Source organism: Acomys russatus, chromosome 27 (genome assembly GCF_903995435.1).
Source record: "Acomys russatus chromosome 27, mAcoRus1.1, whole genome shotgun sequence".
NCBI classification, from domain to species: Eukaryota; Metazoa; Chordata; class Mammalia; order Rodentia; family Muridae; genus Acomys; species Acomys russatus.
In genome coordinates, this window is record NC_067163.1 from 35,350,224 (window position 1) to 35,365,480 (window position 15,257).

Consider the following 15,257-nt stretch of genomic DNA (forward strand, 5'->3'; position numbering starts at 1 on the left):
TACAGGTAAGCATAGTACCCCTCTGGGGTCTGTGATACAAAGGAAGAAAACAAGGGTGACTAGGAAAGCCTAGAAGCCAGAGTCGCATGGTAGGGTGACTCTGAAGAGTGGCATTCTCTGATAGTGGGTGCGTGAGGGGCAGCAGGTGACATGGGGTGGCAGGCATGATTGTGACAGGAACCCTGGGTACAAAGGGAACAGGAAGCAAGCCAGTGCTGCATAGTGTAGGAAACTTGGTGACTGCTCACGAGGTCCCCTCAGGGGCAGAGGTTTTCTCATGGCTGTCCTTGGTTGGCACCTTGACTACATCTGGAATGACCCACAACCCAAGAGGCCAGGTTCACCTGTGAGGGGTTTCGTTTCCTTCATTAAATCTTTTGAAGTGGAAAGACTCGCTTTAAATCCAGACCTTTGGAGGTGGGAAGGTCCACCTTCAGTCTGGGCCTCACCTTCTGCTGGCAGGCCTATAGAAAAGACGCGGAAGGAGGAGGAATGTGGGGTTTTGCCTGCCTGCCCTCACGCTCACTGGCAAGTCCTCTCCTTCACTGTCATGAGAGACTACTTCCTTAGGATTCTGAAATATACTAAAGACCAGCTGAGACATCCAGCTGCACAGACTGAACCGCTATTGGAGTTTTGGACTTTGTTAGTACACAGCCATTCTTGGGCTACCTGAACCACAAGCCTGTAAGCCACCCTAATAAATCTTATATAATACACACACACACACACACACACACACACACACACACACACACACACACACACACACACTCATTCTATCAGTTTTATTCCACTAGAGAATCCTGACTAGTACAGGTTTTGGCAACAGAGATAGTTGTAGAACAACATTAATATAAAGGTGAGTTTTGTTTTTGTTTTTTGTTTTTTGTTTTTTTAAAGTATCTGGAATAAGCTTTCCAATTTGCCAACACCTATTGAAGCCTCGCCTAGAAGCTCAGAGAGTATTAAAAGCCCATGGAATGGGAACTATTTTTACAAATTAGAGGAGATAAATGCATGTGGCTATCTCAATTCTCCAGTTATGAGAGGCAACAGACTTGGTGACCCTGTATAGAAAACTTTTTGACAGTTTGTAGAAAAGTAAGGAAAATGATGATGATTGTTGAGTGCCCCCAGCATCTCTGGATAATTTAACAAAGGAAAAGAATGAGCTCCAAGATAAAACGTACCCCCTTCTAGCTTCCCGGGATATACTGTGAAGGACAACAGTGAACTCAGTGATAAAACTGACCAGCTCCAGATGAGCACGAAAGTGTGCCCCGCAAGCCGTCCCTCCAGCAGCCATAGAGAGCAAGTTGCAGAAAATCAACCAAAGCCCTCATTAGAAGGTCGAATGAATTGAATTGACAGCGAAAAGTCAAGCCCCAGCCTTGGAGGATGTTGGCTGCTAAAGTGGGGGCATTAATTAGTAAAGCGTGGGATCCTGTGACTTGGGATGGAGAGCTGGGGAAGGACTCTAATTGAAGCTGAGAGCTCTGAACCCTCGGATTCTCAAGGGTTTATCTTACTGGAGGAAGTATCTCTCCAGTCTCGGCAGATGTATTCATGCACACCCCACCCCTGAACTATTGCCTCTTTCACCTGTGACTGAGGAAATTAGCCCTTCGTTGTCTGCTAAACCAGCAGTGACTGTTACTGAAGGAGATGCCAGGCAAGACAATTCTGATATCCTTCGGGGCTCACCAGTAGCTGCCTCGAGACCTACAACCAGACTTAAGGCTTAGCAGGTTCCTAGAGGGGAGACAGAAAGTATAGACCACAGGGAAGTACACCACATACATTACTAAAGCTTAACAAGTTTGCTACTTCATTCAAGCAGCAATCTTGGGAGTATGTGTGGGAGTGGATTTATGGGTCTGAGATAATGGTGGAAGAAACATAAAACTGGACCAGGCCGAGTTTATTGATATGGGCCCTCTGAGTAGAAATTTTAGGCTTAATTAGGAAGATTTCTCAGTTAGAAAGGGTATCAAAAGTTGTCTGAAATGATCGACTAGAATATTTGCCAAAAAAAAAAACCGGCCTGCTGAAAATGAGTTTGGAGATGCCAGGTATCCCTTGGTTTGGTGTTGATGAGGAGATTTTAAGGCTCAAGGAAGTTGCAGTGCTGGCTTGGGTATGCTGTGTAGTGCCCAGTCCTTCAAATGGGAAGGCCCTGAAGACATGCCCTTCACTAATCCTATAAGGCAGTAGGGTGAGAGGGGCACTGGCACATTTGAAGAGCTTTCTTGCCCCTTTCCTTGTGTCAGACCTTGGGGTTGGAGACACTATTGCTGAGTTGGGCAAATTAAATGCACTGGTTTTAATTGTGCCTCAGAGTACCAGGGGCCAGATGACCATAGTTATTGTAATGGGCAGCATCGACAAGGCAATGCTCACAATGGCCGAACTTATAATAGGCAACACAGATAACGTGATGTTTATGGTGGCATGATTCCTATGGACCTTTGGTACTTGGTAATCAATACAGTGTTTCCAGGCATGCACTAGATAAAAAGCCTACTGCGTTTTTGTTTGATTTGTATAAGTGGAAAAATTGTCAAACAAATCAGTGAAAGATTACTCTGGATTTGGGTGAAAGGGAATCTCGGCCTATAAAATAATTTCCAGACTTGAGTCAGTTTGCAGACCCAGAAGCCCTCGAATGAAGCAATGACCAGCCTCCCCTGAGGAAGAGACTTGATAAAATGTGTGAGAGTTTTACTGTTAGCCTTCCTCCAGTCATTGCCCCAGAGGAACCCATGCCTCTCACAAGTGTCACTTCATGTCAGGAGAAAGGAAATAACCAGAATCCCCAGGGTCTATTGGATACTGTTTCTGAATTGATGCTGATCCTGGGAGATCCAAAGAAACATTGTGGCCTCCCTGTTAAAATAGGAGCTTATGGGGATCAGGTGATTAATTGTCTTTTGGGTGAAATACAACTCACAGTGGGCCCAGGGGGCCCTTGAACTCGTCCTGTAGTTAACTTTCCAGTTTCAGACTGTGTAATTGGGATAGATGTAATTAGCGGTTGACACAATTCCTACGTTGGTTCCCTGACCTGTGGAGTGAGGGCTGTTACGGATTTTGAAGTCAGTCCATTCTTCACGTGGGAAAGGCTAAATAAATGAAAGACACTGGAGTTGCCTCTCGGAAAAATAATGAATCAAAGACAGTATCGCATCCCAGGAAGAACTGAAGAAATTAGTGCCACCATTAAGGGCTGGAGAGATGCAGGGATAGTGGTTTCCCTCATGTCTCCCTTTAGCTTTTCAATATGGCAGAAGACACGTGGATCATAGAAAATGACTATGGAAAACTTAGTCAATTACTCATTCCAATCGCATCTGCTGTACCAGATGTGCTGTTCCTTGCTTGAGCAGATTAACACATCCCCGTCTATATTGTATGCAGCTAGTGATCTAGCGAATTTCTTTTTCTTGGTACCTGTCTGTAAGGACCACCAGAAGCAAAGCCCTTTGTCTTCAGTAGGCAAGGCCATCAGTGTGCCTTTTAGGCCAGCAGTGTGCCTTTACAGTTTTACCTCAAGGATATATTAACTCTCCAGCTGTGTGTCGTAACTTTGTTCAAAGAGATCTTGACCATCTGTCTCTTCCAAAAATTATCACATTGGTTCACTATATTGATGATATCCTGATTGGACCAAGTGAGCAAGATGCAGCAACCATTTTATACTTGTTGGTAACACATTCCAACCAAATAAATAAATCCAACCAAAAATTCAAGGGCTTTCTACACCAGTGAGATTTTTAGGAGTCCCACGGTATGTGTCATGGAAAGATATTCCTTCTTAGGCGAAGGATAAGTTAGTGTCCTTGGTCCCTCCCATCACCAAGGAAGAAGCACGAAATGTGACATATGGTGGGCCTGTTTGGATTTTGAAGTCAGTCCATTCTTCATGTGGGTGCATTAGATTCCAAGTGACTGGGAAAGCTGCTAGCTTCGAGTGAGGCCTGGAACAGGAGAGGGCTCTTCAACAGGATCAGGCTGCTCTGTTGGCTGCTCTACCACTTGAACCATATGATCCAGTAGTCTTGGTGGTACTTGAGGTTTCAGTGGTTGATAGGGATGCTGTTTGGAGCCTTTGGAAGACCCCTGGAGTTGAATCATAGCAGAGACCTTTGGGGTTTTGGAGCAGGTCATCTGCAGACAGCTATTCTCCCTCTGAGAAGAGAGCTCTTGGCCTGCTGTTGGTCCTTGGTGGAAACTGAATGTTTGACAATGGGCCACAAATTTCCTCAGCAACCTGAACCGCCCATCATGAGCTGCGTCTTATCTGACCCACCAAGTCCTAAAGTAGGACGTATAGAGTGGAAATCCATATTATCAAATTGGAGTGCTGTATATGTGACTAGGCCAGAGCAGTCCTGAAGGCACAAACAGTTTACATTAAGAAGTTGCCCAAATGCTTACGGTTTCTGCTCCCTTTACGATGCCGTCTGCCGCCAAGCATGCACATAGTGTCGTGGATATGTCCGATGATCAACTGAGTGAGGAAGAGAAGACCAGGGCATCATTTACTGATGGCTCTGCAGGTTATAGAGCCATCACCATGAAATGGGCAGCTGATGCATTACCACTCCTTTCTGGGACAACCCTGAAAGCCATCAGTGAAGGGATATCTTCAAGTGGGCAGAACTTCGGGCAGTACACACGGTCATACAGTTTGTCTGGAAGGAGAAATGACCAGATATATGATTGTTCACTGATTCCTGGGCTGCAGGCAATGGATTTGCTGGATGGTCAGATGCATGGAAATTGGTGAGAAAGACACCTGGGGAAGAATTATATGGCCAGCTCTCTCCATATGGGTAAAGGATGCCTGGGGAAGAATTATATGGCCAGCTCTCTCCATATGGGTAAAGGATGCCAAGATACTTGAGTCTCAAGCAAACGCTCATCAAAAGATGACTTCAGCAGAGGAAGATTTCAGTCATCAAATACTTGGATGACCCATTCTGTGGACAGCCGGCCCCTTTCACCAGCCGTCCCTGCCATTGCTCAATAGGCCCATGAACAAAGTGGCCATGGTGGCAGAGGTGAAGGTTATGCATGGGCTTGACAAAATGGACATCCACTCAACAGGTCTGACCTGACTACAGGTCAGTAGTACACAATGTGACTATAGCAGAAGTAGATACTTATTTGTGTTGTGGATTCGCCTTTCCTGCATGTAATGCTTCTGCTGAAAGTATCATCTGTGTATTTCCAGAATGCCTTACTTATCCACTATCATGGTGTTCTACACAATATTCCTACTGACTAAGGAACTCACTTCAAAGCCAGAGAAGTGCCATAGTGGAACCACAATTGTGGCCCGCTACTCTTACCATGTCCCCCATCACTCTGAAGCAGCTGGCCTGATAAAAAGATGGAATGGCCTTTTTTTTTTTCTTTCTGTTTTTATTTGTTTGTATTTTGTTTTGTTTGTTTGTTTGTTTGTTTTTTTTGAGACAGGGTTTCTCTGTGTAGCCTTGGCTGTCCTGGAACTCGCTCTGTAGACCAGGCTGGCCTTGAACTCACAGAGATCCAGCTGCCTCTGACTCCCTAGTGCTGAGATTAAAGGCTGCACCACCTGCTCAGTACTGGAATGACCTTTTAGAAGACACAGTTACAGCACTAATTGGGTGACAGCAGCTGAAGGGCTGGGCAGGGTTCCCCAAAAGGTGGTGTTAGGCTTTGAATTAGCGTATAACATGTGGTACTGTTTTTCCCATAGCCAGGATTCACAGGTCCAGGAATCAAGGGATGGAAACTGCAGTTGTTCCACACACCATCCGACCAGTGACCCATTAGGAACATTTTTGGCTCCTGTTCCCATTACCTTGAGTTCTGCTGGCCTAGAAGTTTGGGTTGCAGAAGGGAGAGCACTCCTGCCAGAAGACGAAACAAACACCCCATTGAACTGGAAGCTCGGGCTTCCCTCTGCTTGCTTCTGATGCCCTTAAGCCAAGGCTAAGAAAGGAGTAACAGCGCTAGGAGAGGGAGATGATTATGCAGAAATGGAAGTGGAAGTGAGAAAGATGATGTCTTCAGTGCAGGAGATCCTTTACGGTGTCTCTTTGTGCCACCATGTCTTGTAGTTAAAGTCAGTGGGAAACTATAACAGCCTAATCCAGTAAGGTGACAGAGGGCACAGACCCTTCAGGAATGAAGGTATGGGTCACTCCTCCAGGAAAAAAGCCAAGACCTCCTGAGGTACTTGCTGAAGGTAAAGGAAATACAGACTGGGTAGTAGAGAAAGGTAGTTATAAATACCAGCTAAGGCCATGTGACCAGTTGCAGAAATGAGGGTTATAGTTGACATGAGTGTTTTTGTCATCTTTTGCTAAGAATATATTTGTATAGATATTTGTGTTTTCTTTCCATGATTTCTTCATCATATAATTTGACATCAGTTAAGAGAATATCAGTGCACTGGGCTGTGGTGGCGCACGCCTTTAATCCCAGCACTCAGGAAGCAGAGGCAGGCGGATCTTTAAATTTGAGGCCAGTCTAGTCTATAGAGTGAGTTCCAGGACAGCCAGAGCTACATAAGAGAAATCCTTTCGTGAAAAATCGAGAGAGAGAGAGAGAGAGAGAGAGAGAGAATATGAATATCAGTGGTTGTCCTAGTCAAGTTTTGAGATACCAAAAAGAATAAATGTCCATCAAGGCACATTTCCACCTATTGTTATTTTTCTTTAGAAAGTACTTTAGTACATAAATGCTTACTTTCTCCTAATATTTAACATTTTATTTCTAAAACAAAATACTATTTGCTTTTTGTTTTAGATACCATATAAATTTGTTTTATCTCTCCTTAGTAAACTTTCTTTTTATTATATTTTTTGTTATTAGAACAATTTATAAATTTAAATATATTTTTATCATATTTCCCCTCCCAAGTGTTTTTAGATTCTGTGTTTGTGGTTGTATAAGGGATAATTATATCATGTAGACATAATTATGATGTTAAATTATCTCAATTATATTTATATATATATATATATCATAACATATATATGTTAAATATATAATACACTTGGGATTATATGTGTGATGGTCATATCATGTTAGGCATAATTATGGCCTGGTTATTGTTTTCATTTAGAAATGAAGCATGGCATTAGGGAATAGGCTTGTGCGTCAAGTTGACGAGGGGTAGACTTGTGACGGCTCTTCCAGGATTGCCAACTTGGCTCTATCTGTAATCAACTAAGACCCAAGTGGCTGGGTAGACCTCTGAGAATCTTTTCTTAACTCATTTGAAGTGGTAAGACCCACTTTTAGTCTGAGAAGAAAGTTTTTTTTTCTCTTTGCCTGCTTGCCCTCACTCTTGCTGGTAACTCCATTCCTTCCCTGGCAGTAGAGCCCGCTTCTTCAGTGTTACGGTGTATACTGAAGACATCCAGCCTTGTGGGCCAAACAACTACTAGATTCTTAGACTTTCTGTTGTTAATCAGCTTTTGTTGCACTAGCTGGACCACAGCCTGTATGCCACTATAATAAACCACATATATAATATATAATAAGTCACATACAGAATATATATGTATATAATTTCTATTATATATATATATGTATGTGCATGCGTGTATGTGTGTGTGTGTGCATGTGTGTGTGTGTGTGTGTGTGTGTGTGTGTAAATAAATTCTATCCATTCTATTCTTCTAGACAACCCTGACTAATACAAGTAGTCAGGAAATGTTGTCATGGAGATTTTGTAGATCATGGTAAGAAAGTTGTGTTTCATTCAAATTATTAGGGTGGGTGTTTAAAATTGGGACTGGGGGTGGGGTGGGGCTGGAAAGTTGGCTCAGCAGTTAATAGTCTTGCTGAAATTCCAGAGGACCAGAGTCTGGTTCCTAGTACCAGTGTTGGGCAGCTCACAACTGCCTATAACTCCAGCTCCATGGAATCTGACATTCTCTTCTGGCCTCTGTGGGTACCCGCAAACATGCACCCATATGCATGGCAGATAGACAGACACAAACACAAACACATAAATAAAAATATATCTAGTAACATTATTTCTACACTGAAGCAAAATATGGACAGTAACGTCCACAAAGCAAGCACTGTGCTTTAAGAGTTTCAGGCAAGTGGGTGACAAGTCATGAATTACATCATAGCAAAACCCTGCTGAGATGCTAAGGATGAGCGGACTCTGGGGAGGCCTCGCAGGGAGCTTGGCTTGTGTCTGCACACAGGATCCAGAGTTGAGGCTTCCGTGGCCCAGGATTACCTTTTGGTCCATAAAACTTTGCTTCTATCTGGGCTTCTGATCTTACTAAGAACCTGAAAGAGCTGGCAAAGACATACGGAGCTGAGCTTTCTATCTGAATTCTTAGCCGAACACTGACTGACAGGGCCACAACCAGAAACTGTCTGTACCCATCATTCCCCTTGAGTTTGGAGATTCACCCCTATTTTGGAGGTATCCCCCTATTTCCTGACTCCTGTCCCCTCTTCTGTGGAAGTGTCTCCTTTTCTGCCTTTCCCTGTGGGGTACCACTTAGCTTTCTTAGCGGGCAAGCCTGGCGAATTTACATAGACCTCTGGGAGCCCTTAAAAAATTTCCCCCAAACTCCTGGCTCAATTTCTTAAAACTTAGCTCATTTTGAATGTGTTGGATGGTTCTTGAATTTCCCTTCATTTATTAGGTGAAGTAAGCCCCAAATGATCTTCCAGACCAAAGCTAAGGTTATACAGTGGCTTTCCATGATTGTTTTTAATGCTACTTACTTTTAGTTGGCAAGTAATAATTATGACTATATAAAGGATGCACCTCGTCAACATTTTTGTGTGTGTGTGTGGCATTAGGAGTTTTTTTTTTTTTTAAAAAAAAAAAAAAAAAAAAAAAAAAAGCACACAAACCATCAATTCTTCCAGCCATTTGGAAGCACACAGTATGGCATTACCATCGCTGACAGCATGCAATGCTGTAAAGTCCTCTAAAAGCCACTCTTCAACTTTAAACATGCTCTGTGCCCTAGATCAGCAGTTTTCCTTTCCGTTCCCTACCCCAGGAGCCTCCAGTGATTTCCTCCCTTCTCTCTGTTTCTGATGAGATCAGAATTTATTTTAACTTGTGCTGAGGCCAGGCAGTACTGTTTTTCAGTGCCTGACTTAATTTCACTTAGCATTGTGTCCTCCGGATCTACCTTGTTTTCCTTTCTTTTGTTTTCTCTTCTTTCTTTTTTTGTCATTTTTGGTGGAGTCTGCAGTATGTAGCTTTTCTGACCCTTCTTTGCCCTATTGCCTGGCTGGTGCGGCCTGGAGCTGGTATAAGGCTGAGGAAGTACTCTATTCCAGGACAAAGATGTTGGACAGGATTCCTAAGACAATCACCCCACTGGGTTAATGATTCTCTTAAATGGTGACCAGAAAGTTAATAGTTAATACTCAATAGACTTAATAGTACATTAATAATAAATAACAGCAAAATGAGTCTGAAGACATCTTTCTGTTTAGCTGGTTGCTCTTAGAAAATAAGTGAATGGAAGGAAATTAACACCATCATGTATTTCAATAGACGGCTAATCAGTGCCGCTGTTCACCGTGTTACTGTCTCAACTTTAAACCCCAGGATCTTTTGCCTACAGCCTCCCGTGTATATCTTAATAGCCACCTCGGTCTTTGAGGCTTGTGGATAGGACTGAGAAACACAGGAGTCTAGATCCGTGGCTACAGTGGCTTCCGAGATACTCTGTCTCTTTACCTTGAAATTTTCTTTATAAATAATACCACCTCTCACTTCCCACTGACTTGCTTCTAGACCTGGCTTGCATTTCAGTTTTGTATTTGGGCCCCGACATGAAAGCTACAAGGTGTTTGCACCCTGTGTTGGTGAACATAGGAAAACTGGGAGTTGAAATGGGTTATGGAATATTGTAACATTTCACACGCAGCCTTGAAGCTCGTTAGCCCAGGAGCTGGACTGAAAATCAGTGAGTTTAGCCTCTGGTACACTTTCATTCTGGTCAGCGTTGGCTGTTCTCAGAGGTGAAAACTGTGCACCCTGAAATGTACTGTTGCCTTGACAAATGAACTCTCGGTCAGTGTCTACATGAATGCACATGTGCAAGCACGTGCTTGTAACAAATGGTTCCCAAAACCTGTGTTGGGCAGCTCACAACTGCCTGGGACTCCAGTTCCAGAGGATTTGACATCCTCTTCTGGCTTTTGTAGATACCTGTACATACACACACCTATACACACAGGCAGGCAGGCGAGCAGGCAGTCCAAAAAGAGTGCAGTGTCTCTTTACTATACTTTGCCTTCCTAAGTTTCTTCATTTTGCATGGTTAAGTCACAGGTTTAGCACCCAGAAAATGTATTCATATTTTCGCTCTAAGGGAAGGGAGCCTGTTTTTTTCCTCTTAAGCGTTGAATTGCACCCTGTGTTGTATTTGGGCCCTGACATGAAAGCTACAAGGTGTTTGCACCCTGTGTTGGTGAACATATGAAAACTGGGAGCTGAAATGGGTTATAGAACATTGCAACATTTCACACGCAGTCTAGAGGCTCTTTAGCCCCAAATCACTGAGTTTAGTGGAGATTAGCCCTGGTATTCTTTCATTCTTGTCAAGGTTGCCTGGGTATGTGGTGGCTTCTGTGTGTAGGACGTGGAAGAAGCCAGCCACTTGTTCAGTTCTCACAGTGCCCAGGTGGCCTCCTGCCCTAGGTACCAGAACTTCTGCTGAGCTGTACGGAAAGGATCAGCAGGCCAGCCTGCTGAAGCTTGCAGCTGTGCAACTCTGAGGCACTGTTTTACAGCCCCATTGTAAAAAGAGAACCCCACCCTTTGCCAAGGCAAAGAGCACCAGAAACAAGGGGCACTATTCAAATTCAACACTTTGATGGACATAAAGCAACCTAAAGTGACTGACATGGGACAACTAGGAAGTGATGTATTTCGTCTTCGTATTAGCTACCCAAAACACACCTTGGAGGACTGTCTTTACTCACAATTTCTTCCAATTCACTTAACTTTATGTAAAGCAAAGTTCAAGCTTTTCTATTTCTGAGTTGCTGGAGAGTGAATCCTGGACAAATACGCCAACACTGTGTTATACAACTTAAGCTTTAAGTAGCTTTTTTAAAAAAGCTAAATCTCAAAACCCAGCTATCATCAGGATACAAAGAAAAATACAATATGTGGATATGTTGTTATTTTTCTTTGGCAGCTCCGGTCCCCCTCCCCGCTCCCCCCCCACCCCCCCCCCACCCTGGCAGCTGGGTCACACAAGTGGGACAGTTACTATCTACTATTCAGGAGCCACAGGTGGTAGAATTTGGCTGTTGTTTTTCTAGACTCACAGAGGTTTTTTTTTTTTTAGGTGCTTAAGAAATCCACGAAGTTCTCTCTCTTCCTCTCATTCTTACCCACCTGCACCTGTTGATAATTAACTATCAGGTTCTCCCTCGCCCTCTCGTCCGCACGTCCTCTGCTCCATCTTCCTCTATTTCTGACAGTTTCTAGTCACACTTTGCTTCTCGTCTGGGCTCCTCTCCCAGTCTTCTCCCCCCTCTCTACTCATCCCTCAGTTAACAGTGATTTTTGAAAAGGCCCGGGACTACCATGTCACCATTGCCTCCAACGCAAAACAAACCGGAGTCTTCTCAGTGTCTTGCACTTCCTGCCCTTGTTCAGACCTGCGTTTGACCTTGAGCCAGCCCGAGAAATCTAACAGTGTGTGGCGAGCTGTCGAGGAGGAGGAGGAGGCTGGCGGGAGACCTGAGGACCAGGCAGCTGGACCCAGACTAGGTCCTGCCAGCTTAGCACACTGTGCTCAGGTTTCTGCTTCTAGATCATTGACCTCTGAGATGTTGATTAACCTCTCGCGAGTTTTACTGGGAACCCACTGAGCTCTGCTTCACGCAGAGGCGTGTGAGTGTGATGCGTGCTGTGTGTCCTCCATTTTTGCCGGGTCCCCTCTACACCAGCTAAACTCTTGCTTCTTCCTACACTTGTCTCAACTTGTGCTGAGGTAGGAATAGCCTAATGCTACTACAGCCCAGTTAACAGCCCTAATGCTAGGTAGCCCAGACAGCTGACCGTGCCAGCACTCGGCCACGGCCTTCCGTTTCTCCCCCAGTTTAGTGATGGCTGTTACTTTATAGAGATGAATGAATGCTGTATTTGATAGAGATGGGCCCTAGATTAGCTGTTAAGACTTGGATGCTAGCCGGGCAGTGATGGCGCGCGCCTTTAATCCTAGTACTCGGGAGGCAGAGGCAGGCAGATAGCTGTGAGTTCGAGGCCAGCCTGGTCTACAAAGTGAGTCCAGGACAGCCAAGGCTACATAGAGAAACCCTGTCTCGAAAAACAAAAACAAACAAAAGACTTGGATGCTAGACCTACTTTTAGAGGTTTTGATTCATACCTCTTCAAATCTGAGACATGGTGTGTCTTAGTTTCCATTGCTGTGAGGAGACACCATGACCGCAGCAACTCTTACAAAGGAAAACATTTAACTGAGGCTGGCTTACAGTTCAGAGGTTCAATCTGTGGCCACCCGTTAGGAAGCATGGCAGCATGCAGGCAGGCATGGTGCTGGAGAGAAAGCTGAGTGTTCTATATCTAGAACCGCAGTCAGTAGGGAGAGAGAGGGGGGAGAGAGACCCTGGGCCTGGCTTGAGCATCAGAAACTGCAATGCACCGCCCACCCAGTGACACATTTCCTCCAGTAAGCCACGCCTACTCCAAGAAGGCCACACCTCCTCATAGTGCCACTCCCTATGGGGCTATGGGGGCCATCTTTATCCAAACCGCCCCACATGTATATGTGAATTGGAAACAATATGCTTTATTATCTGTAAAATGGACAAGTACAATATTCTATAAAATGAAACCAATAATAGAGATTCTATACACTTGTGAGGATCAAATACAAAGTGCAGTTGATCATTCTCTGTTTAGAGAGGAGATAGGATGATTATATCTCCAAAATCAAATAAACATGCATTTGAGTAGGAAAAGGGTTTCCCTGTATGCTGCGTCAGCAGGGTGCGGTATTAGCGGTTTCAATCCTCAAACCATCTGAGGATATGTTTCTGCCCATAGTGAGATGCCAGTCGTCTGTTTTTTTTTGTTTTGTTTTGTTTTTGTTAAATGCACAGCCAGTAAGTTCATTGCTTGGCCCTGTAGCTACCAGGTAACCCTGGCAATTTACCTCGCCCCAGCGTTTCAGCATTTTAAACTGTAAAATGATAGGCCCAGTCCCCCTCAAGGGCCTTTCTGTTTCCCACTTTGTCTAAAGCCTGAGAGCAAGCCCCATTCTCAGGTGGGGCCTCGCACCAACTCAGCAATTGTTAATAAAGCAAGAATGATCTTTTAAGCGATCAGACCGGTCCGTCCATTGGTAATTGGCTATGAATAAAATTGCTGTGGTTCTCATCAACCGGACTCAGATAGAGTTACATTCCCGAGGGTGACTTTGCACAAGGGGCTGGTCTTACTGAGCTGAAAAGAGCTTGGTGGACTGCTTGCCTGCTGACCCAGCTAAGAATTTCTGGCACCAAACAGGAAGCTGTTGAGAAGAAATTTCACTGTTGGTCACGGGTCCAACGATTCATTAAGGTGAGATCTGGAAGGGTTTAGGGTATGAGAGTAGCACGGTTTAAATGTCATGAGCTGCTTTTACTTAGGGAGCCCATGCCACCAAGGACTTGGAATTTGGAGTCAAAGTAAAACTGACTTTAATTCCTTGGTTCTCTCATGTAACTAGTTGCCTGGCCTTTGCCTGATTAGTTTTCTTTTCTCATATTCTGTCAAAGATGGGGTCGTAGTGCCGTGTGCTGCCCTTATAGGGTTGGGAGGCTTTTCAAAGGGTTTGCTCAGAAAGTTGGATTTTATAGTTGCTTTTCAGTCAGGTTACTCATTCTCGTGCCCTAGAAAGAGACAGACAAGTGACAGCAGCTCCCTTCACAGTCCCGCTCACACACAGAGCTCCACAGACTTTAAGGTTTCCCTGTTGCTATGGAGGGCCTGCACTTGAGGGTTGGGGTGCTTCCAAAGGGCTCTAACCAGGGTGTGGATGGAGTAACTTGCCTCCTCAAAATAGCACAGCCCTAGGAGGGAAGTTTGGCCTCCGAGATGATAATTGTATAGACCGGGCATCTAGTTCTTAGCCCCAGAAGACAAAATCTTAGCTGTCTGTCCTAGTCACGGTGTTCAGGATCTACTCATAACTTTTTTGGGTTTTTTGTTTTGTTTTATTTTGTTTTTGAGACAGGGTTTCTCTGTGTAGCCTTGGCCGTCCTAGACTTGCTTTGTAGACCAGGCCGGCCTTGAACTCCCGAGTGCTGGGATTAAAGGCATGTACTACCATGTTCAGGTGATCCACTCATAATTTAAACAAAGCTGCTTGTCTGTGTCTTCTCTCAAGTTGTGTACATTAAATGAAACAGGAGACAAAGTTAACTCCTTTTAGGTGTATAATTCAGCATTCTGCCACAGAGTTATATCCCCAGCCCCACAGTTCTCTATGTTTAGACAAATGCATTTGGTTGTATAACCAGCATCATATTCAAGATAGAATGTTTTCATCGACCCAGAACTTTTCACCCCTAACTTCTCATAGCAATATAGTCCCTCGCGTCTTTTTCACTTGCAAAGTTTAAGCAAGCCCACTTACTACAAGTCTTGACATTTGCTAAAAAGCGTTAATTGTCATGCCCCATATTTGCAAGATCTTATGAACTGCGCACACATTCCTGGAACTCATTGGGCCTGGATCCCTTCACTTATAACTTGTTCTGAAGTCCGTTGAGCTGTGGGCCGGCGTCAGCTACGATCACGGGCCATGATGGAGTACAGGAAGTGTTGACAGACTTTTTCAGCTCTCAGGAGATATGGCGTACACAAATACAGGGTTAAATAAAGAGGCATCAAGTGAACTAGGGACGGAGGCAGAAAATCAAGATGTGCTGCAGGGTCCCATGGTTTGGTCTTAAGCTCCAACTACAGGGTCTGGGAGGTGCTTAGGGGAAGGTCGGTGACTCTGTGGGTCAGGTTCGGGAAGGTGCTAGAAAACAGGGCCATCTGGGCAGTGCTCATCGCTGATCTTCCCTCTAGTCCTACCGCACTGAATCCTTTGATTCTCCAGCCGGGGAAAAAAAAAATACTTCCTCAACTTGGATCTCCTCCTGATTTCATCCCTTGCTTTTCCTCTTTCAGTCTTTCTCTGTCTTCCACTTCCTCCCTGCATGGCTGTATGCTGGCCTGTTGCCCTCTAGACTTC

At 44.5% G+C, this 15,257-nt stretch overlaps 1 protein-coding gene across 1 annotated transcript in view; it reads left to right on the forward strand.

Annotated features, from left to right (window-relative positions):
- Irf2 (interferon regulatory factor 2) overlaps positions 1–15,257 on the forward strand; it is a 106,479-nt gene that overhangs the window by 77,851 nt on the left and 13,371 nt on the right. The window lies entirely within an intron of this gene.